Source organism: Manis javanica, chromosome 9, assembly GCF_040802235.1.
Source record: "Manis javanica isolate MJ-LG chromosome 9, MJ_LKY, whole genome shotgun sequence".
Lineage (NCBI taxonomy): Eukaryota > Metazoa > Chordata > Mammalia > Pholidota > Manidae > Manis > Manis javanica.
Genome location: NC_133164.1, coordinates 110,771,394 through 110,794,652, shown reverse-complemented (window position 1 = coordinate 110,794,652; position 23,259 = coordinate 110,771,394). Strand labels below are relative to the sequence as shown.

General features: G+C 46.0%; 1 protein-coding gene across 16 annotated transcripts in view; it reads right to left on the bottom strand.

The window, feature by feature from the left end:
- Positions 1-23,259, bottom strand: part of ZNF532 (zinc finger protein 532) — a 171,769-nt gene that overhangs the window by 83,448 nt on the left and 65,062 nt on the right. For 2 of the 16 annotated variants that reach the window (XM_037016038.2, XM_037016059.2), the window contains exons 1-2: positions 20,691-20,945; positions 18,888-18,955 (exon numbers count right to left, since the gene is read on the bottom strand). The exons of 1 other annotated variant lie outside the window; for it this stretch is intronic. The gene's annotated coding sequence lies outside the window, so the exon portion shown is untranslated. Of the gene's footprint in view, positions 1-18,887; positions 18,998-19,081; positions 19,164-20,690; positions 20,954-21,417; positions 22,315-23,259 lie in introns of those variants that run through there. 13 more of the 16 variants (XM_037016009.2, XM_037016070.2, XM_037016065.2 and 10 more) reach the window with 13 other exon arrangements.

The following is a 23,259-nucleotide window of genomic DNA, read 5'->3' as shown; positions in this document are numbered from 1 at the left end:
ACCATATATAAACTATATTAAAATTAAAAAGAAAAATATGCATATTGCATTTTATATGTTTGTACATAGTCTGTGAATTTTTTAGATCTATAAAATTCATAGAAAGGCTCAGGTATGCACACCAAACATTTTGACACCTGAATCAAGAAGGACAAGGGACAGAGGGCAGTGGATAAAATGTTTTTTAAAGTTCATCCAAAGAGTAGGTATGCATTTTCAAAATCTCATTATCTACAGGGAAGTATACAGACATTTAAATTTCCTATGAAAGTAGGGATCAATCTTAGCAATTCTGTGAAAGGTACTTTTGTATAAGCTCTGTTTTCCATTGGATATGCATTATTTTACCTAAAAGACCCTTGTGCTAGCAATTTACCAATTCATCAATGAATTTACAGAAATACTGAAAGGGTCTGAGCTAAACCTGTCACATTAATAAACACGATGAAAATTCATTATAGCCTCTGCTTGCAATGGGTTATTCCAATAGTTTCAAGATGAGAAGGCAGAAAAAAAAATTCTGAAATTCTTCACTATTAGAAGGATATAAACTGCCTTTTTTAACGAAGCATGTTTGGTGAATTACAGTATTTCAAAGCTAAGAAATCACTTATCCATTTAAGTACTAAAAACAAAGTATTCCTGGTTTAGGAGTGAAACTCACAAAGGCTTTTTAGAAGCATTCCTTTGGCATTTTATAAATACCACACTTTTTAGTACAATCTCTACAATTTTAGCTTTAAGCAAAGTATAGATTTTTCTAAATGAGAAGTAGTATTATGAGTACAAAAGAGAGAACTTCAAAGCAATTTTCTTTTGTCACTGGAATAGCCTTCTAAACCTTTGCACATAAATCCTAATTCCTCCACATAAGCCTTTGTCCCTGAGATACTCCAACCAAACTAGGATCTTTATTTTTTTGTTTATTTCTTACTCATTTTACCAGCATTTTTTTAAAAAAATTACTAAACTGAAAATACCTGCGAACATTTTTGAGATTCCAGCATTAGAAACACATAGAAAGAGCTGAAGGTATCTTGTACTTCTCTGGGGATTTTACAGTTCGACGACACTTGCTTGCTTCCCTCAGAGGTCTTTCTTCAGGAATTTTTACCTCCTAAGGTTTTGAATTATTGTTTTTGCTGCAAGATGTTAAGTCAGTGGTTCTCAAATGGGGTGATTCTGCCCCTCTTCCACCACCTCCATCACCACCACCACCGATATTTAGCGGCAATGTCCAGAGACATTTTGGTCATCACGATTTGGTAGCGGGTGTTACTCGCATTTAGCAGGTTAGTAAGTAGAGGCCATGGATGCTGCTAAACAGCATCGTACCATGTCCTACAATGCACAGGACAGCCCTGCAACAAAGAATTTCCCAGCCCCAAATGTCAGTATTGCTCAGGTTGAAAACCCTGCCTTGAGAAAACAGACATCCCCCTTGTTACCAGACGTAATCTCTGTAAAATCACAATAAACCTGCTCCGCTCCATCATCCACAGAGCCTTCTCCTAGCATGTGGATGGTGGCATGTCACTGCCCCTTTCCTCTCCCACCCACTGAGGAAAGGTGTGGGCAAATGAGCTCCCTGCATAGTTATCACAGCTGTTATTATATTCCAAAATGATGCCACTGCCTCATCATTAAACAATTCTCACCAGATACCAATTTCACATAAACATTTTTGGAATTACGAAATGCAGACTTTCATTTATAAAATATGACTAAAAGCATCCCCCAAAGTTATCACTGATAGCATGCCTACTGGCTGCTGAGTTTAAAAATAAACTTATTTAGCAGTTGTCTTCCTGGAGTAGATAAAAAAACGGAATGCAGAGAAAGAGAACTAACACCATCTTTTCGCCAATCACCATGTTCTATTAAAACGAGGAGATGGAGGACACTCTCTTCATCCCTATCACAAGGCCCATCCCTCTTTTTCATTAAATTCATCAGAGACAGTCAACAGCTTGGAACACTGTTCACCCAGGAATGCTCCTTCTGTTACTAAACTTCCTACCAAATAGGGGGAAGAAGAGATTCTAGAGTCCAGGAATTTGGGGAATACTGGGTTACACACATGCACATGCGCATGCACACGCGCTCTTTTCCCAACACTTCTCTGAACTGTCATGTGCTGATGTGAGCTTCCCATGTGAATCTCATGGGCATCCAGAGCTGGAGTACTACCCGCACTTATTAGATCCTGGAGGCTTTTGGGGTGAAACATCTTTGGAACACACCTGAAACAAGGTTTAATTACTCTCCTTGGGAGATAGTCTTTGGAAATAGAGGAGTGCCTTTTGGAGCACAGGGTGAGGGCACTGCTTCCTGCACATTTTTCTGAACAGCTCTGACTCCACGTTTCTCTTGGTAGTTCCTGTGCAGGGGCACCTCTGTACCAACCCAAGACAACTTAAGAGAGAACAAGTGAATGCATCTCCAAATATGGGAGATGAACAATCAAAAGGTATTTTTCTAAAGGAGGTCTGCCTTAACTTAAATGCCACAGAAATTATTATAAAAAATTTTCTTTGGCTAGTTCTATAAGTATTGCAAAAAGGAGGCTATTTTGTATTGTAAAACTCACAGGCACACAAGTAGGCACATGTATCTATATATGGTAAAGGAAAAAAATTAGGAAAGGGGACAAGGTATCTTTTAACATTTACCTCCTTTCAGGAGCCACAGCCACATCAGGATCGTGAAGGAAGCAAAGGAATCCTCATGGATCTTGACAACAAGAGAAATACTGGTTGACCCAGAAGCCCTGGCTTTGAACCTAAGATACTTGAGACTGCTGCCAACTAGCTGTAGAAATGACACTAAACCACAGTACACCGTAGTGTTAATAGCATGGGCTTTTGCAGTAAGACAAAGAGGAGTGACTTCTGGCTCTTCCCCTTAAAAGTTACAAGATTCTGAGCAAGTTACTTAACTTCTGTAAGCTTCTGTTTCCTCGAGTATAAAATGGGAGTAAGATCTACCACCTAGAGTTATTGTGAGGATTAAATAAAACAATCCAGGTAGACGCTTACTACAGTAAAGCAAGCACTTATTAAAGTGAATTATCAGAACATCAAAACAAGGTCAGTGACAGGAATTCTACCATAGAGAAAGCCTTAGAAGAGATTAAGCCACAACCCTGATGCTCCCAAATAAGCAATGATACCCATAGATGCCACCAGAATTCCCAACAGCATGGGATATAGTAGCGAGCATCCTTAGGTGCCCCTTGCAGAAAGGCAGCCCAGCAAGGTCTTCTAAGAAGCAAAACAGATGCAGAACAAAATTTTCCTACCCTCAATGACCTGAAATAAGAGCACTGTGTAACCAAGGAAGTTAGAGCTAAATTTGAAACTCTAGCAGAAGTCAACAATATCCCAATGCTCAAGATGAAGAAACAGAATTTTTAAAAAATCTATCGCCTAAATCAAAAACATCAAATCCTAACTTTTACTACTCAAGTGCCAAACTATGTGTTTAATCTTTCCCAAGATTAATACACACACATACACACACACCTATGAGAGGTCTTACATGTACGTCTATGTACCCATGAGACCCTCAACATTAGGACTAAACAATTCCTCCAGTCATTTGGCCAAATATTCTACCTCCAGTATCTCAGTTCTGTGTATTACCCAAACAATCGGCATTCACTATGCACTTATGGAGCAAATACTGAAAGACAAACATACTGCTTTTGTGATTTTTGAGTAAACAGAATATAGAGAAAAGATTCCATTTCCGCACTCAAAAGGACTCATCCACTCTGACTATTGTGCTGAAGAATAGTAAAGGGTATAGACTTTGGGATCAAAAAAAACCCATGTATGAATACAACTCCCTAATGGACATGGCATAATTGTTAATCTCTTACAATGGGTTCATATCACCCACTTGTCAGATAATAGACCCCTGGGAGGTTTCACGAACCCACTGGAAACTGTCACCCATTTAGGGACGGCACTAACTCTGCCCTCCAAACCACAGCTGTTTAGACCAGAACCAATTAGACTTCTGGTCCTGAGAACTGGAAGGGGGACCAAGGAATACAGATGATGTCCCCAACAGTTTAAATGAGGAAACACAGGGGCTGTCAGACAGTTATATTTGCCAAGAGCATGGGAAGCAGAATGCAATTCTTCCTGGGGAGAAGCAGAGACAAGTGAGGACAGGTGGCCCCGAGAAGAATGCAGAGTAAGCTTAGTGTGAGGTGACGTCGGAGTCCCTTCCGGTAGCACCTTTATCATCAGCTCCCTAACTTACGGTGTTCAGTCTGAACAGCTGTGTCTCGTTAGTAGTGTGTCCTGTAAAGTCATGCAAACTCCAAACCACCTCAAGTTTGGGAGCCTCACCATGTGAACCTTGCCTACGAGAAGCTACTGCTTCTATCGATGCATACTCCTCACCTCGCCACCGGAGCAGCAGGTGACCGCAGTTGCCACCCCACACGTGGCTGCCACATAAGGCTGGCTCTGATTCAGTCACTGGGTGATCGCTGGCAAAGACATCTCACACTGTCCTCCCTCACCTGCCTGTTCACTGCTGCCTCCACAGTCATTCCAGGAGCCTCTCCTGTGAGCACCCATACCGTTCACACGGCTGGATCCCTGCTGTCCTGAAGGTGGTGTCACACCCACCCGCTCTGCACTCTCACACTCTCGGGTTCCTGCTACTTCCCTGGATGTGGGGCCATCCGCCTTTGCTTTGCCTTCAGAGATGCCCTCCATGTGTCCATCCAACCAGTCTGACTCCTAATTCACCCTGACTCTTGACATGCTCCAGAAGACTTGATTACTACCCCACATTCCGAACTCACCCCCAACTCAGATGAACTTCCACAGTCTGACCCTCTTCTCCTGGGCTGCCCCCTCCCTTCCACAGCCCACACTGCCTGTCCTCAATGCCAAGCCTTGTGCTTATTCCCCCAACCCTGCCCACTCCCCTTCCAGCAGCCACACTCGGGCCCAGGGCAAATACCCCCCTGATGCCAGGCAGAGGATTCTGCACAGAACAAGGAGCTGACGGAGTCAGCTAACAATCAGTAAATCGTATTTGATGTGCCAGATTCATCTACCACACAATGCTCAATGTGGAATATTCAGTAAGATCTAAAATTCAACTAGCATTTCTGTGAAACGGGGCTTTCTTACAGAAAGACAGGGATGGTAAACTATTTCCTGTAACAACATTTTACTCTTACAGCTTACTTAATCAATGGGCATCCCCAAATTTAAAAACACACTGAAGTTTTGCAATGTCTTACAGTTCAAACACATAATATACCAAATGCCTTCCTGAACCTCAATTTCTTGTTTGGCCCAGGCCCCAGGGTGACCTTCCCCAAGACAGCTGGGCCCCAGGACCTCAGGGCCGCTGTCTTCACTATGTGCTGGAGAAGAGGCAGTGTGACCAGCCATTCTTGAGCACTGCTGCGGGAAGGGCCTCACTGCAACTCCCACTCTAAGGAAAAGCCACCAGTCATGTCCGTTCCTCCATCAGAGGTGGAGGCAGAAATAGTGACAGACTCACAGCTTTGAGTCCTCATGTCCCATCAGATAGATACTGAGTCCCTCACCAAACATGGCACAGTCATTTTAAGTGATGATTTAAGGCCTGACAATCTTCATGACAATGACTTATAACAGGGGCCCAGCCATGTATCTCCCAGATCTCACCTCAATATTAAAAGTATCTTCTCTTACAAAACTATAGGTGCCAAGGGGTCAAAAGGGTCAAGATAGCAAAGCTGGAGTAATGCAGTTATGTACGAAGAGGAATACTCCGAGGATCTGGTCAGATCCTGTGTACCCAGAAATCAGGGTTTGTGCCAACATCAGTATCTATGACCAAAAACCAGTTGTGGCCCCATCTGTGCTCACTGGCATCAAATGCAAAGCCAGAGGGTAAGTCCTTGTAGTGTCAGGCAAGGCTGGAGGATCAGAACACTCTGGAAACAGGGGCAGCAGGTCCAAAACCAAGGGAAACTGCAGCGACCCTTGCTATTCAAAACATGGTCTGTGGACCAGCAGTTCACTACCACCTGGGAACTTGGTAGAAATGGGAGAATCTTGGGCCCACCCAGCCCTGCTGAATTTTACCTGGAGTCTAACAAGATCCCCAGATGATGTGCATGCATATTGAAGGGAAATGCTACCTAGAAAAAGGGCACGCAGGACCCAGCACAGGACTAGGGACAACAGGTACGGCCTGTACATGCAGCAAGGGAAAAACATACATCAAAACTAGCCAGACCCTGATCCAGGTCTCCCTGGGGATGTTAACTATACCCTCCAGGGGTCCTTCAGTGTAATGCATCTAGCACACAGCAAACTTGAGATAAATACTGGTTCCCCTTCCATTCTGAAGCAGACACCAATCTGGCACGGCTGTCTAGACCCTGTAATCTAGAGATGAATTAGGCCACTCAGGAGAAAAGAGGGATCCAAACCAGTGGGGAGCAAGTTTCTCTAACAAGACCCTAACATAATTCTTACAGTATCTGTTTCAATCAAAGGGGGGACTCAATATCATTAACTATGAATACTGCAGGACACCAGAGGAATTTCACTGCTAAATTTATTTATATGTCCTTCTAACATTCCACACCAATACTGCCCCGCAAAAACAAAATGAAAACCATGTATATAGCTTTACATTTTCTAGTAGTCACATTTTAAAAAGAAAAAGGTTGGGGCGGGGGGCAATGTAAATTTCAGTAATAAATTGCACTCAACCAAAATATCCAAACATTATCATTTCAACATGAAATCATTATTTAAAACCAGTACTGAGATGTATTACCTTTTTAAATTTTTGCATTAAGTCTTCAAAACCTGGTGTGTTTTATACTTACAGTTCATCTCAATTAGGACTAGCCACACTTCAAGTGCTTGACAGCCGTACGTGGCTGGTGCGTACCATACCGGCCAGAGCAGTTCTAGACACAAAATAATTACAGATCCCTTGGATCCCCCCTCTCCACTCCATCTTCTATTACCATCCAATCCCTGTGTGCAAAGGAATATCTGGTTATGGTCAAGCTAATGTGGGAAGCAAAGTGCCATGGGAAAAGGAACAAGAGAGGCTTTAGCTAACCTGCCATATTTTCCCATTCAAGTTTTGTAGTTGCTTTTTTTTTTTTTTTTGAGAGGGCATCTCTCATATTTATTGATCAAATGGTTGTTAACAACAATAAAATTCTGTATAGGGGAGTCAATGCTCAATGCACAATCATTAATCAGCCCCAAGCCTAATTCTCGTCAGTCTCCAATCTTCTGAAGCATAACGAACAAGCTCTTACATGGTGAACAAATTCTTACATAGTGAATAAGTTCTTACATAGTGAACAGTACAAGGGCAGTCATCACAGAAACTTTTGGTTTTGATCACATATTATGAACTATGTAGTTGCTTTTTTTAAAACTCTGGTCAATATAAATTATCCCAGCAGACAGACCATCATGACTACAGCCACTCACTGACTGGGCTGAATTTTTCTGGGAGCTAAGACAACTGAAGTATAAGATTATAACCATAAAATTTGTCCAAGATACTCCAACTATAAATCAAAGTGCAGCCAAGTAGGAACAAGAGCGCTACCCTCTTGCCTACATTTCACTCACTTTTAACCAGATACAGGGATCCTGAAACTGAGGACCAAAGAAAAGGCAGGAGGCAGTCATGTGCTTGCATAGCCAAAAAAACAACTTATAAATGAAGTAAAGGTAGACAGAGAAAACAACAGCCTCCAAGATATAAAAGAGAAAGCAGAGGCTAAGGGCCCTCCCCTAAAACAGGGAGGCAGAGGAACACAGAATAGTTACAGTTACAGAGAAGACTTACCACTGTATATGCATTTTACCTCCATAACAACCCTCAAGACAAGTCTGGCCTAGAATTTAAGTGACTTGCTCGAGGTCCTACAACTAGTCTGAGGCAGAACACAGGTTTGTATCGAGGGCTAGGCAAAGGCAACTGAAAATCTCCATGGCCTTACCCCAGATTTAACTGGATCATAAGTTCTCAAGTCAGAGGCCTTGAACTACGTCTGCCACCCTTGTTACTATGTTAAATCAGAAAAGGATCAATGAGTACCTGTGTGAGACTTAATTTGAGTAACATGGTTTTAGGTTCACATTATATAAAGACTATAAATATGGGCTGGCTCATATGCCATCAAAACACATATGACAAATTTTGGAGTCAAAGAGAAAGTAATGATAGAACAGTCAGGCTGGAAGTCTGGAGTGCGAGGTTCTAGTTCCAAACCTGCTATTAACTAGCTGCTCACCCCTCCCCAACTTAGGCTTATTGTAGAAAATGAGGAGTAGCTGAAGTATCTGAAGTATTTTCAGCTATATTTTTTTAAAGAAACACAGGGCTTTGAATTTCCTAACCTACTAACGATCTAATTGTTACTATTCGGATCCCTAGAAAGAATTTGCTCCTCACAGAAGAAAATTACCAAAATCAATATCCATTACTAGACCCATCAGCCAGCCTTTGGAAAGGAATGTGTCCCAAAAAGAGAAGGCTGAATTTAGAAAACATTGAAGAACTACATCACCTTCATTGCATCTTTTAGGCCTTCTATCTTGAACCCTTCAAGATAACCTGGAATCTCTTAATTATATAACGTTATAATAATATCTGACTAAAAACAAAACAATACAAAACCAACACTTTCAGATCCTAACAACCATGGACTAGAAGCCACTTAGTAGGGGACAGTGGGACAGCCAAAAAGGCCACTCTGAGTTTGTCCCAAAATGACTGAGGCTCAGTCTCCAGATTCAGATTAAGCAGAATTTGCTCTCCCCTCACTCTACAACAGGCAGACTTGGAACTGCTTCTCTGTAGATGGTTCAAAGACTTCTTTAAACTGTTTTTATTTACTGTTAGAACAAAAGATTATTCTCAGCACCCTTTTCAATTTATTTTGTTTTTTCTCATCCTTTTCAAAGAGTAAATAAAACAAAAACATCTCCGTTCCTCCTCCCTTCCAATCTGTATCTGCACCCCAAGTGCCCAGTAAAAAATGTCTGAGTGTTCTGCTGGTGGGAATGGAAGCTAGTTCAACCATTGTGGAAAGCAATATGGAGGTTCCTCAAAAAACTAAGAATTGAAATACCATTTGACCCGGGAATCCCACTCCTTGGAATTCACCCAAAGAATACAACTTTTCAGATTCAAAAAGACATATGCACCCCTATGTTTATCGCAGCATTTTACAATAGCCAAGATATGGAAGCAACCTAAGTGTCCATGAGTAGATGAATAGATAAAGAAGACGTGATACATACACACAATGGAATATTATTCAGCCATAAGAAAAATAAATCCTACCATTTGCAACAGCATGGATAGAGATGGAGGACATTATGCTCAGTGAAATAAGCCAGGCGGAGAAAAGACAAGTGCCAAATGATTTCCCTCATTTGTAGACTATAACAACGAAGCAAAACTGAAGATACAAAATAGTAGCAGACTCAGAGACTCCAAGAAGGCACTAGTGGTTACCAAAGGGGAGGGGTGTGGGAGGGCGGGAGGGCTGGTGGGGAGGGAGGGAGAAGGGGATTGAGGGACATTATGTTTAGTACATATGGGGTGGGGCGGGTGTGTTAACAGTATAGCACAGAGAAGGCATAGTGAATCTATGGCATCTTACTACACTGATGGACAGTGACTGCACTGGGGTATGGGTGGGGACTTGATAATATGGGTAAATGTAGTAACCACATTGTTTTTTCATGTGAAATCTTCATAAGAGTGTATATCAATAATACCTTAATAAAAAATAAAAAATAAAATGTTGGAGTGTTCTCAACATGCTATTTCTAGCATGGTCTCTGGTGTAGAGACAGTCTCCTCTCCCTGTAGTGACTTAAGTCAGGAAAACCAGGCTAAGTACAAACCCAGCTTTACTGTGTCTCAAGCCTCTCCATTATGTATTCTCACCCCAACCATCACTGACTGCCACATCTAACCTTAACACCGTCAGTGCCTTTGCTGTCCAGCACATACTGTGTCCCCTCTCAGGCTCCCCCTCCTCCCTCTGCAGCCCCTAAACGACTGCCAGTGTTTCCCCAGGCCACCAATTGTGTTCCCGAAACCAAACAGACAGGTGGTGAGCAGCAGGCTTCAAGTTCTGCCACTAGTGTACCATCTACAAGCTGGCAGACCTTGACTGTAGTCTCTGTCTCAGTTTCCCCACCTGCACCAAGGGAATAAGGTAATATATATAGAAGCTCTTTTCATTGTCCCAGTATTAAATGAGACGTCGAGAGGGCCCACCACGACAGACTGTAACGTCTGCAGTTTTAGCTGATACCATTCTCAACCTTTCTGGAAACGTTTTGTCTTCCAACCATCACGTGTCCTAAGTTCTTCAGCCCCCACCTCCATTTATGGTTTTTTCTATGTAAAAATTTTCTTAGGAGAGGCTAGAAAACCAAGATGGCGGCATGAGTAGAGCAGCAGAAATCTCCTCCCAAAACCACATATATTTTTGAAAATACAACAAAGACAACTCTTCCTTAAAGAGAGACCAGAAGACACAGAACAACAGCGACTACATCCACACCTGCGAGAACCCAGCACCTCGTGAAGGGGGTAAGATACAAGCCGCAGCCTGGCGGGACCCGAGCGCCCCTCACCCCAGCTCTGGGCGGGAGGAGAGGAGTCGGAGCGGGGAGGGAGAGGGAGCCCAGGATTGCTGAACACCCAGCCCCAGCCCCAGCCATCCGCACTCGAGCGCAGACACAGTGCCTGTGTGGGGTGCTGGAAACTAGGGAAGCAGGACAGTAAGACCTGTGAGCGGGTCCCCGTAGCCGGTGCACCCAGAACAAAGAAAAGCGAGTGCTTTTTTAAAGTCTAAAAGGGACAGGGACCCCACAGCTGGATGGAAGCGCCCTGGGACACTTAGCCCAGCAGCTGCGAATCCCCAGGGAACTCTGGGTGCCTGAACCCCCGCAGTGCAGCTGGGAGGCCCCTCACCGCGATAAACAGTCTCCCACCTGTTCCCCCTCTGATGCGGCTCTGCCATATTGGAGCAGCAGCCTGAGGCCGGCCACGCCCACAGCAACTGCAGAGCTAAATAAACTCCATAGCAGCCGGGCAAGATCAGAGGCCTCTGCACGCAGCTGCCCAGCACAAGCCACTAGAGGTCGCTGTTCTCCCAGGAGAGGAAGGCCATAAACTGGCAAGAAGGGACTTTCTCTTACCCAACACACGCGCCAGCTCCCCACAAATTTATCTATCACCATGAAAAGGCAGAAGAAATTGATACAGACCCAAGATCACAAAGGCAAACCCTAAGAAGGAGCTAGATCTAACCAGTCTTCCTGAAAAAGAATTAAAAATAAAGCTCATAACCATGCTGATGGAGCTACAGAGAAATATGCAAGAGCTAAGGGATGAAGTCCGGAGGGAGATTACAAAAATGAAACAATCTCTGGAACGATTTATAAGCAGAATGGATAAGATGCAAGAGGCCATTGATGGAATAGAAACCAGAGAACAGGAATGCATAGAAGCTGACGCAGAGAGAGATAAAAGGATCTCCAGGAATGAAACAATATTAAGAGAACTGTGTGACCAATCCAAAAGGAACAATATCCGCATTATAGGAGTACCAGAAGAAGAAGAGAGAGAAAAAGGAATAGAAAATTTGAAGAAATAATTGCTGAAAACTTCCCTAAACAGGGGGAGGAAATAATCAATCAGACCATGGAAATGTACAGAACTCCCAACAGAAAGGACCCAAGGAGGACAACACCAAGACACATAATAATTAAAATGGCAAAGATCAAGGACAAGGACAGAGTTTTAAAGGCAGCAAGAGAGAGGAAAAAGGTCACCTACAAAGGAAAACCCATCAGACTTCTCAACAGAAACCTTTCAGGCCAGAAGAGAATGGCATGATATATTTAATGCAATGAAAGAGAAGGGCCTTGAACCAAGGATACTGTATGCAGCACGACTATCATTTAAATATGAAGGAGGGATTAAACAATTCCCAGATAAGCAAAAGTTGAGGGAATTTGCCTCCCACAAACCACCTCTACAGGGTATTTTTGAGGGACTGCTCTAGATGGGAGCACTCCTAGGACTAAATAGATGTCACCAGAGAAAATAAAATCACAGCAAAGAAAGCAGATCAACCAAATACTAACTAAAGGCAAAAAATAAAATCAACTACCCACAAAAGCAGTTAAAGGAAGCACAAAAGAGCACAGAATAAAACAACCAACATATAAAGAACGGAGGAGGAATAAGAAGGGAGAAAAATAAAGAATGACCAGACAGTGTTTAAAATAGCTCAATAAGTGAGTTAAGTTAGACAGTAAGATACTAAAGAAGCTAACCTTGAACCTTTGGCAACCACGAATCTAAAGCCTGCAATGGCAATAAGTAGATATCTCTCAATAGTTACCATAAATGTAAATGGACTGAATGCACCAATCAAAAGACACAGAATAACAGAATGGATAAAAAAGCAAGACCCATCTCTATGCTGCTTACAAGAGACTCACCTCAAACCCAAAGACTATAGGAACAAAGAAAGACTGAAGGAACAAAACAGCAGCAGAATCATAGAACCTAAGAATGGACTAACAGTTACCAAAGGGAAAGGGACTGGGGAAAAACGGAGGGAAGGGAGGGATAAGGGTGGGGAAAAAGAAAGGGGACATTACGATTAGCATGTAGAATGTGGGGGGTGGGGCATGGGGAGGGCTGTGCAACACAGAGAAGACGAAAAGTGATTCTACAGCATCTTACTACGCTGATGGACAGTACTGTAATGGGGTTTGTGGGGGGGATTTGGTGAAGGGGGGACCCTAGTAAACATAATATTCTTCATGTAATTGTAGATTAATGACAACAAAATTAATTAATTTAAAAAATTATCTTAGGAGACCCCAAACTCAACTTTTTTTACACCTTTCTTCTATCAGTTCTGTTCTATGCCAATTCCTCCATCTAGACGTCCAGCCCAAACAGATCCAGAAGGCAAAGGACACCCCCATGGGCAACTCAACCCAAGCTTGAATTCACTCTATCAAGTGAGCGTTCCCCCACCTCTACTTTCCAAATCCACTTTCCGAGGCCACACACTCACACACACACTCTGCCTTCTGAACTGGTAGAACATCCAGGGGCAGGTACCCTCAGGGAGCAACCTCAGCAGCATGCTCTGCTCCTCCCTCTCCATCATCCCCATCCCCAAGCGGACATCACCACCACCACACAGCCCTGCCCCCTCCCACTCCATCGGGCACCCCCACTACCACACATACACACACAGCCCTGCCCCCTCCCACTCCATCAGGCCCCACCACTACCACACACACAGCCCTGCCCCCTCCCACTCCATCAGGCACCACCACCACCACACACACACACACACACAGCCCTGCCCCCTCCCACTCCATCGGGCACCTCCACTACCACACATACACACACACAGCCCTGCCCCCTCCCACTCCATCGGGCACCACCACTACCACACACACACACACACACACACACAGCCCTGCCCCCTCCCACTCCATCGGGCACCACCACTACCACACACACACACACAGCCCTGCCCCCTCCCACTCCAATGAGCACCACCACTACCACACACACACACACACAGCCCTGCCCCCTCCCACTCCAATGAGCACCACCACTACCACACACACACACACACACACCTGCCCCTTCCACTCCATCGGGCCCCACCACTACCACACACACAGCCCTGCCCCCTCCCACTCCATCGGGCACCACCACTCCCACACACACACACACAGCCCTGCCCCCTCCCACTCCAATGAGCACCACCCACACACACACAGCCCTGCCCCCTCCCACTCCATCGGGCACACACACACACACACACACACACACACACACACACCTGCCCCTTCCACTCCATCGGGCCCCACCACTACCACACTACCACACACACAGCCCTGCCCCCTCACACTCCATCAGGCACCATCACCACCACCACCACACACACACACACACACACACACACACACACACACACACAGCCCTGCCCCCTCCCACTCCAATGAGTACCACCACTACCACACACACACAGCCCTGCCCCCTCCCACTCCATCGGGCACCCCCATTACCACACACACACACACACACACACACACAGAGCCCTGCCCCCTCCCACTCCATCGGGCACCCCCACCACCACACACACACACACACACACACAGCCCTGCCCCCTCCCACTCCATCGGGCACCCCTACTACCACACACACACACACAGCCCTGCCCTCTCCCACTCCATTGGGCACCACCACTACCACACACACACACACACACACACACACACACAACCTGCCCCCTCCCACTCCATCCACTGCACTGCCTCAGACCAAGCCCTCCTCTTCTCTCCTGATTGCTGCGTATGATGGTCCCTTCACTAGACCTCCCCACCTCCAGCAATAGCCTCCTCTCCATCCTTACTGTAATGCCCCAGGACCTTGGTCATTAAAAGTAAGCCTTTCTGTCTATACTGCCTACATAAGGAAAGTCCACACTCGAATGGACTGTATAAAATGACCTTCAGAAGTCTGGCCTTTGCCTGCCTCCTAGCTTCATCTCCTTTTCTCCCACCCCACCCCCAACTCTCCCATCCCTACTTGCAACACTGAGGCCGCTCAGTGCCTTTCCCTATGTGCTCATCCCCCACCCCTCTGCCTGCCTTACATACTCTCTGGTCTTTCCTGGTGCTGCTCAGAAGCCACTTCTTCAAGGGCTCCTCCCTCAACACTTGGCATGAGGTGGCCCATCACATTCCTGTCATAGCATCTGTATGCTACTTCCCACCAGATTTTTCTCTCTGGATTTCTTTTCCCTTGGTACTCCCAGTGCCTAGCACGTCCGGTATTTAGTAAACACTCAGTATCTGTTAAATGGATGAAATAATCCCCAAATAAACTTCATTTCCCACTTCTCAGGCTCTCCTGATTTACATCACCAGAACCTTGGTCTATGTGTTCTTCCCAATCCTGAATGTTATCTTATCCTCTTAAAAAAAAAAAAAAAAACTCCTCTAATCTCCCTACTTCATTGCTTGGATATTGCTTAAATATTTTCACTTCCTTAAAAAGCATGAAAGCTGAATAATAACTTCAAATACTAAAACACCACCAGTATTTGGACAGTCAGTAATTCATATTAATTTTAGTTAGTTAAGAAGTTGTGTACGCAACTAAAATTTTAATGAAGATCTTTGGTACCACTTTCCAAAATTTCGATTCTATGACTGTTTGGTGTTTTACTGAACTTGGGACAAATGTAAAAATTAAACCACCAAATGTTTCTTGAAGAGCTTAAAAATAAATGCTGTAGGATATAAAGGATATTTTACCACTTGTACTTCTTTGTGTCTACTTTTGGCTAATTTCAATTAGTTCTGGGTTATAAAGCACGTCATCCCGTGAAGTGAGCGGTCTATTATTGCGATCACTGCATGTGTCTTCAGATAACGTCTGCTACCATCTCTTACTTGGGAAGTCTTAACTGCTGCAGCTGACAAGGCTATGAAGGAGCTGAATTTATTTTCATTCAACTTCTAATTCTTGTGTACTTCCCATATGACCCAGCCATCGCACTCCTAAGTATTTACTGAAGAGACCCTAAAGACTTATGCTTAGACAAAAGCATATAGGCAATGTTTATAAGCAGCATTATTCAGAATCACCAAAAAACCGGAAACCCTAATGTCTCTCAACTAGGGAGGGGATAAATAAACTGTGGTACATCCATACAGGAGTCTACAACTCAAGCAGTAAAACAGTATGGATACACACAATATGGATGCATCAAAATGCACCTTGCTAAGTGAAGGAAGCCATTTATATGACACCCCGGGAAAGACCAAGTAACACTGACAGAACCAACCAGGGGACAGCTGGGGTGAGAAGAGTCTGACCACAGAGGGACACAGCAAAAGGAAAGTTTAGGGGCTGATGGAACTATTCCCTACAGACAGCAGCAGCCAACACTAGCACTCTACACTGGTCACACCAAGGGGTAAATTTTACTCATGCATGTTTTAAAGTTAAAAAAAGTTAACCATTTAACCAGGACACAAAGGTGCAGATTTCTTTCATGTTTTCTGTGGCTGCTGTGACTCTCTGTTGGTGGTGTATCATATTCACTAGGAAGAGATGGTTCGGGAATGAGGAGGGAGCAGTGCAGTCTTTCCCAGTTTCCCTTGTACTGGCGACCTTCATGAGGGTCCACATCAGGGCAACCTCTGAGCCAGCGGTCAACAGCCAGATGGAGTTCTAGCCCGGACATGGGAAAAGCTGTTCAAAACCAGGGGAGGACTCGCCCCGCAGCAAAGCCCAATAAAGCATGTGAAGGGAAGAAATAAAGGGGAACGGGAGCCTGCAAATTCTAAATTCCTAACTCATCACAGTCAAAGGTATAAGCAGAAAAGTCCATTTACTATTGCCTGTCTCCTTCCTAGACGTCCTTTAAAAGGAATTAAGGTGGGTGGGGGCAGGGAATCCCTTTGTTGAGAAGAGGGAGGAGCAAAAAGAGCCCGCAAGCCTCTCCCGACCCAGGAGGCTCAAGAGTCCTAAAAGCCCTGGATCCAATGTTCTTTAACATGGAAAAAATGACTCTTAAGTAGGCAAATGATAAAAACAAGCAAAGGTTCAACACCTAGTGACAACTTTCTTTCCAGGGTACCCTCATCAGCCAAATCCACACCTTCCTCCCGCAGAGGGGACAGCCGGCTGCTGGCCCCGGGAGCCTGCCTGCCTGCGGGGCAATCCCGGCTCCAGGTGTGGCTGCCAGGATGGCGACAGCGACTGCAACACACAGGCCCCGGCCACAAGTGTGAGTGTCACCCTATTCCTTCCTGGCTCTTCCAGGAAAGAGAAGGCTGTTGCTCATTCTCTGCACTCACATTCCCATTCCCAAGCCCAGAAAACTCTCGTGAAACCTGGGCCTGCTACATTGTTACACCGCAGCATGAGATCGCCACCTGAGACAAACCCAATCCAAGATGAGCTCCTGATTGCTGCCCTGGAGAACCAGCTCTCCAACCTTAAACAGCATTTGCAGCTGGAAAGACTGGCCTAAATGCAAAACAAATGCTATTTTCCAGGAGCCTTCTGTGGGGGGAGGAGGAGCAACAAAGCTAAAAACCACAGTGAGAGTAAACCAGAACATTCTGTGACATGCAGTGCCTTACAAAAAGGGCTTTTAAAACCTATTACCAAGAAATGTTCATTGCAGAGGGTTTGCTGTCAAAGTTAAATAAAAATCACTGACTTTCTCAAGACAGGAGCTAAGGACTAAATTATAAAACAGCTTATTGTATTAAGCTAATTAAGGTTTATCACATTAGCCATCTGAGTTTTAGTTGGCACCAGAAAAGCAAGAGCAGCAGATCATGCAACATGGACTGGGATCTGCTTTGCAAGCAGATTTCTGCAACACTCAGACACAGAATCTCTGGCAGTCAAAAATCATGTAGAATCGAAAACCAATTTTAGCACAGTGTGATTTGTTAAAGAATTTTGTTCCACCATGTAAGCTATTTACTGGTGTATCAGTCCGAGATTACATTTCTCTCTATTAAATACTACACAGCATATTCTGAGCAAACCATGAACTCCTTTCCCCTTTGCAGTTTTATCACACACTGGATGCTCTGCAATTATATGCAAAAAATTTTAACAATAAAAAACCTTGCATACTTGACACCCTTCACTGCAGGTATTCTGCCACCCACGGCCAGCACACAACTTAACCAATTCTAAGATCCTCGCCATTTCTGAAAAGCCCCTATTCTGCTGAAGGCAAAGAGGAATAAAACGCCCTCTTCAAAGTGGGGGAGAAAATTTATTTTCAGTCATGTCTTCTATGGGCTCCTCTTGACTGTACTTTTACCAAACCAGAAGACAGAACTAGTTCTGTTGTTGAGATCATGTTGGATCAGATTCTGGAGCTGCTGGTTTCCTGTTTGGGGAAGTTGCAGTCCTTTTCACAAGGAACCCCAAGGCAAAATGTTGAGTGTTTCCCTGTAAGCTCTGCTGCCTTTGTTCTTTACTTGGCTACTACACTCATTACTGCTTTCTTTTCTCTTCTCTAAAACCTCTGGTTTGGGAGGGTGCATAAAAATGCCACCTCAAATCTAACTGCAATCTCTTAAGGCATTCGACATTTTCTAACAGCCACTGCTGTAAAGCTTTGAGTTAACAGGCGTCTTTTCACAGATGAAGCCAGAATACCCCATTTCCTCCTGGTATTGCATTAGCATTCCACATGAAAATGTATGCCACAAATAATCCAATGGCAAACTCCCCGTCAACAGCCCCAAAATCAATAAAAGCCATTCCACCACTTGACTCAGAGTGAAAACCCTCTCAGGTTAACACAGAGAGCAAGGTAAAAAAGCAAGGTGATGAATGAACAAAAGGCAACTCTACCTGCAGACTCCTCATATCCTAAAAAGGTGGCTAGGCTGCCTCGATTTGGCGAAGTCCTTCCCTTTTTTGTCATCATTGGGAAAATGCTCCATGCGTACTGGTTTTAGTCTTATGCAAAACAGTATGCTCTCCACAAGGCCCTGATGCCTACATTCTCTAAACTTGCTTCTTTCCAGGCCTGACTCTTCTAAATGACTAGACACATACGATTCAATGAAGTCATTCTGATTTCGCCTTCATAGCAATACCATCATAATGTCACTCTAACCCCATTAAAGTTGGATAACATACAGAGTTTTTCTTCTCCACTCTGAACCCGGTATTTTCTCCAGGGTATCAATTCACTATCAGTCTGTGTCTGAGTGGATCTCCAAATAAACACTGAAATTCATGCTCAAAATATCGTATCTCACCTTCTGAACCTTGACCTTTTGGGAAGACTCTGGACCAATGTTCAGTTACTGTCACACGGTCGCATTCTCTGCAAATATGAAAGGGTTAAAAGCAGCCCCAGTCAACAGGCCTACAAGGAAAAAAAAGACAGCATGTATGCCTTACAGCATCACTGGATTGCATTTATGCGCATTTCCTAGAACAATATTGTTACCTTTTGGCCTTCATAATAGTCAGAAGTATCCCCAACACCCTTTAGTAGCTTCTAAAAGGAAAAGCACAAAACAGAACATACCCTGCAAGAGAAAAAAAGCATGCAAAGTAGAATTCTCCAGCAACACCCATCAATTACAAATCCATCAGTTCATTTTGGTTTTGTTTTGTTAGAAACACAGAGAAAGAGACACTGCATAAACCAAGTGTCCCCACCCTAGCAAGGCACATTTTTTGCTTTAATAAGGGTCATAAATCTCAGCTCCTTGTCCATCCCTTAAGCAAAAGAAAAAGGCAGGAAAAGCCCAAGTAATCTCAGACCTTGCAAACCTGCACATTTTTTTCCATCTTCTCTACACAGAATCTCTTAGGGCTCCATTAGTCACGTACCAGTGCTGTGTGGTGTCTAAGTGTACATTCACATACTGTGTTGGGATGGTACCTTCCTGCAAGCTCCTCTGCTTTTGGCTGCCATGAAGGAAGCTGCTATCCCACTGTAGTAGCTCAGTGACTGCATTGTGTTCAGGAGCTGATCTGCCTCAAACCAGTTTCAGCCGGTTCTGGTCACCCTACATAAAAAAGCTATGGCAACCCTCGCTGAGTTGCCAACAAGTCCCTGAAAATCATCAGCAGAGGGGGATCTCGCTGGGGGTTGCTTTTCTGTGTAAGGTCTTCGTGAGGAGGGTAAGGTCATCGTGTGTCCCCCACCACCACCACCACCACACAAGCACACAGTCTTGGATATGCACCCCAGCGCCCCTCAAGGCCCATCCCCCCGCCCCGCCACCCTAAAGCCCACCGCAGACACTGTTTCCCCCTCCTTCTCCTTCCCCACTTACCTCCCACAACCTGGCTCAGATCTTTGTGTACGTGTGTGTCAGTGTGTGTTCTCTGTGTTGGTGGCTGACAAAGAGCCCCCAAGAAAGCAATCTATGTGTGTCTGCTCACACTGGATGCGTCGGCTGCGGGAGCCGGCCTCGGCCTCCTAGCAGAGTGGTGCTGGCTTGTTGACCAGGCTTCTCTCTGCCTGTCACCCCCACCCCACCCAGCCCCCTCCTCCGTAGCTCTCCACTCTCTCCCAGCCCTGTCACCACCACCAGCAGCCCCCCCAGTCTCCTCCTCCTCCAACCTTCTCTTCTTTCAAGCACCTGGGGGGAGAAGTCCAAACACCCTCACCTCAGGGTAGAAAAGTAGGGATGCCAGGGGTGGGGTAGGGGGCAAATTAAAAGGCAGTGAGAAAGAGGGGCGCACAGGCCTTTTAAAAGCCCTCTGTGCACAGCCAGCCTGGAGGGGGCAGGAAGCGCGCTCCTGCGCTCACGTGGCCCCCCTCTCTGAACCTGTGGGGCCTAGTAAGCCGGCTCGTCCTCAGGCCCCCCAAAGAAGCTGGTGGGGCGCGAAGGCCAGCTGTCCCCAGGGCCAGGGTGGGACAGGCCACTGCAGTCGGCCAGGGGCCTGAGCCTCACGCGCTCACCCGAACCCGCAGGGGTGGCACGAGGGGACGGCCCCCGCCTCCCTCGGCGCCCGCCCGCGCCCCTTCCTCCGCTGCGCTGCGCCCCTCGCTCGCCCCGACCCCGCGCCCGCCGCCCCCGGCCCCCCGGGCGCACACCCACCCCCTTCCCGGGGTTGGCCTTCGCAGCGGTCAAGCCCGGGCGTCCGGGCCGCAGCTCGGATGACCTTTGTTCAGCGCGGCGCCGCCGGCTGCTGCTGCTGTGGCTGCGGCTGCTGTCGTCGTAGCGGCGGCGGCGGCGGCGGCGGCTTCCATGCTACGGGCGTGTCATCTGCGTTCCCGCTGCCGGGGTCTGTGTGTGCGTGTGCGGTGGAGCGGCCTCGCCGCCGCCGCCGCTGCCGCCGCTTCCCGAGCTCCCGGGCCGCCCCGCCGCCGCGGCCTCGCCGTGCGCCCGGCCCGGGCCCCGCGCCTCCCCGGGCGGCGCGCTCTAGGCCGCGCGGCGGCGGCGGCGGGGCGGCCCGCCACGCCGGGGCCTAGGCTGGGGGTGCGGGCCCGGCGGCGGCGGCCCGGCCCGAGCGGCGAGCGAACAAAAGGGAGCGCGGGAGAGGGGGAGGGGGCGGCCGCCGGGGGGAGGGAGGACTCGGGCGGCGGGGCGGCGGGAGCGCGAAGCCCCGCGGCCGGGGGCGCGGACGCCCGGCCGGTGCCGACCGCGGCCGGGGAGAGAGCCCCGCGGACCTGCCGGGTGTCCCCCGTACGGGGCTGCTGGACTGCAACTTCGCCCCGGAGAGCGGGCTGGTGGTGCTGAGGGGATGGAGGGAGGGCTTCTTTTTTTTCAAACGACATTTCAGGCTCTCACCCAGTCCTTTCCGTGGCCCCAAGCCGCAACTTACTCGAGTGGAAGGAAGCAAGGCCTCGCCAAAGATGGTTGAGAAAGCCCGTGAGCCTCCACCAGGATCTTGAAGCCAAGGTGGTGTTTTGTTATCCTCGTAATGGTGGCAAATAAGAAGAGAGCACGCTATCTTCAGATAAATTAAACCTGAAATTCTCCCTGCAGGTGGAAGAAGGGGCTCCCTTCTGCTTAGTTAGTGGTTTGGAGCCCTTTTCGCCTTAAACTGAGCCACAAAAGAATGGAAGACACCCCCTGGGGTGGGGAGAAAGCCCTGGTGTAAAAGACACACGTTTTGCTCTCAGAGAAAAAGCCACTGGGGCCAGATTGAAACATGGCATGTTCAGTTCTTGCAGTTTTTTTTTCTTTTCCGAATGGGGGGATGATACTGAGTAAACAAGATGTAATAGCTAGGTGTTTAAATTCAAGAAGGGAGATGGTGTACAAATGTAACAAACACATGTTGTACATACAGCAGGTGATCACAGCCCTCCAGAACACAAAAAGATAACATACATAAACCCCCGTAAAGACCACAAAGGTGTAAAAATCGTTAACACATCGAGGGAGAATATATTACCGCCACCCAGGTATGCTATTTATCCAGCCCTGTGTCCTGATTCCTCCATCATTGACAGACGGACATTCAATTGAAAGGCTTTTTATAAGGAAAGAGAAACCCCAAGTCAAGCTAATTGTGCTTACCCTGGAAATAGAACAAAATGGAAGGACCTGAAAACAATGTCACCAGACCCTCTTAAAAAGGCTCACCCGTTTGATGGGATTCTAAAGATAACCAATATTGCTGAAGTAGCCGTGAAGGCTCCCAGCATGGGAAGCGTTTCTGTGTGTTTTATTTTAAATTTGATTGATTGCTTCATATTTGCAAAATGTACTCAAGGTTTTTTTAATCTCAAAATGCCTCTTTTGCATTAACTTCCATTGAGGAAGCCATTGTTCTCTGTTCTGGGGACACTGTGATGTAAATTAGTAGCATTTTTTGCCGTTGAGGACTTTTCATGTAAATGAACCGAATGATTGACTCCCGGAAGAGGTGTTGGTCTTTAATTTCACACAGCAAATTGTCTTGAGTTGCACATAAATTGGCACACATATTTACCGGTGGTGTTTAGAACAACCTATGTAAATCTACAAATTTTGCCAGCCAGGCATCACATTCATCCATGTTGTAAGATGAAGAAATTGAAACTCTCAGCATCTTTTAGCCTGAAAACGGTGCCAGTGTTGTGTGGGTTGAGTTTCAACTTCACCTGGGCTTGACTTCATTTGAAAGGAGGCCTTTTTTTCTTCTCAAAGGTGGGCCTTTATTAGTATGCATGTAAAAATATTACATGCCTTGGAACGTATACTAGGACCTGATTATCTGAAATCTTGATGACACTATACATGGTTACAATATATTAGAATTTCATAAGGTACATACCAACGTAAATCCGAGGTTTTCTGGGTTTGGAATCTTTGTTTTCTTACAATTCTCTCTTGCCCCTCCCCCATTCCCTTCGCTTCAAGAGCTGAAAGCGCTACACAGCAGTGTTTGAATGGTTACAAGTGTGCTACCAAAACTGAATTCTGCAGTGGCTTATCATAAAGAGTCTTGGGTCTTAGAACTGCCTTGTAGCTTTACAATGCCAGATACTTTTGGGGCAGAGCTTTTTATAGAATCCAGTGTTTTGGTCAAGCCTCGGCTGGAGAAAATTAGCTCGAAAGCACAATTCATCCTGTGCACACACAGGCAACAGATAACACTGCATCTGCTTTTAAAAACCATAACAACCCAAAGCAAAAAATAGTAATTTCTTGCAAATGATCTCAAGTCTATTTTTAC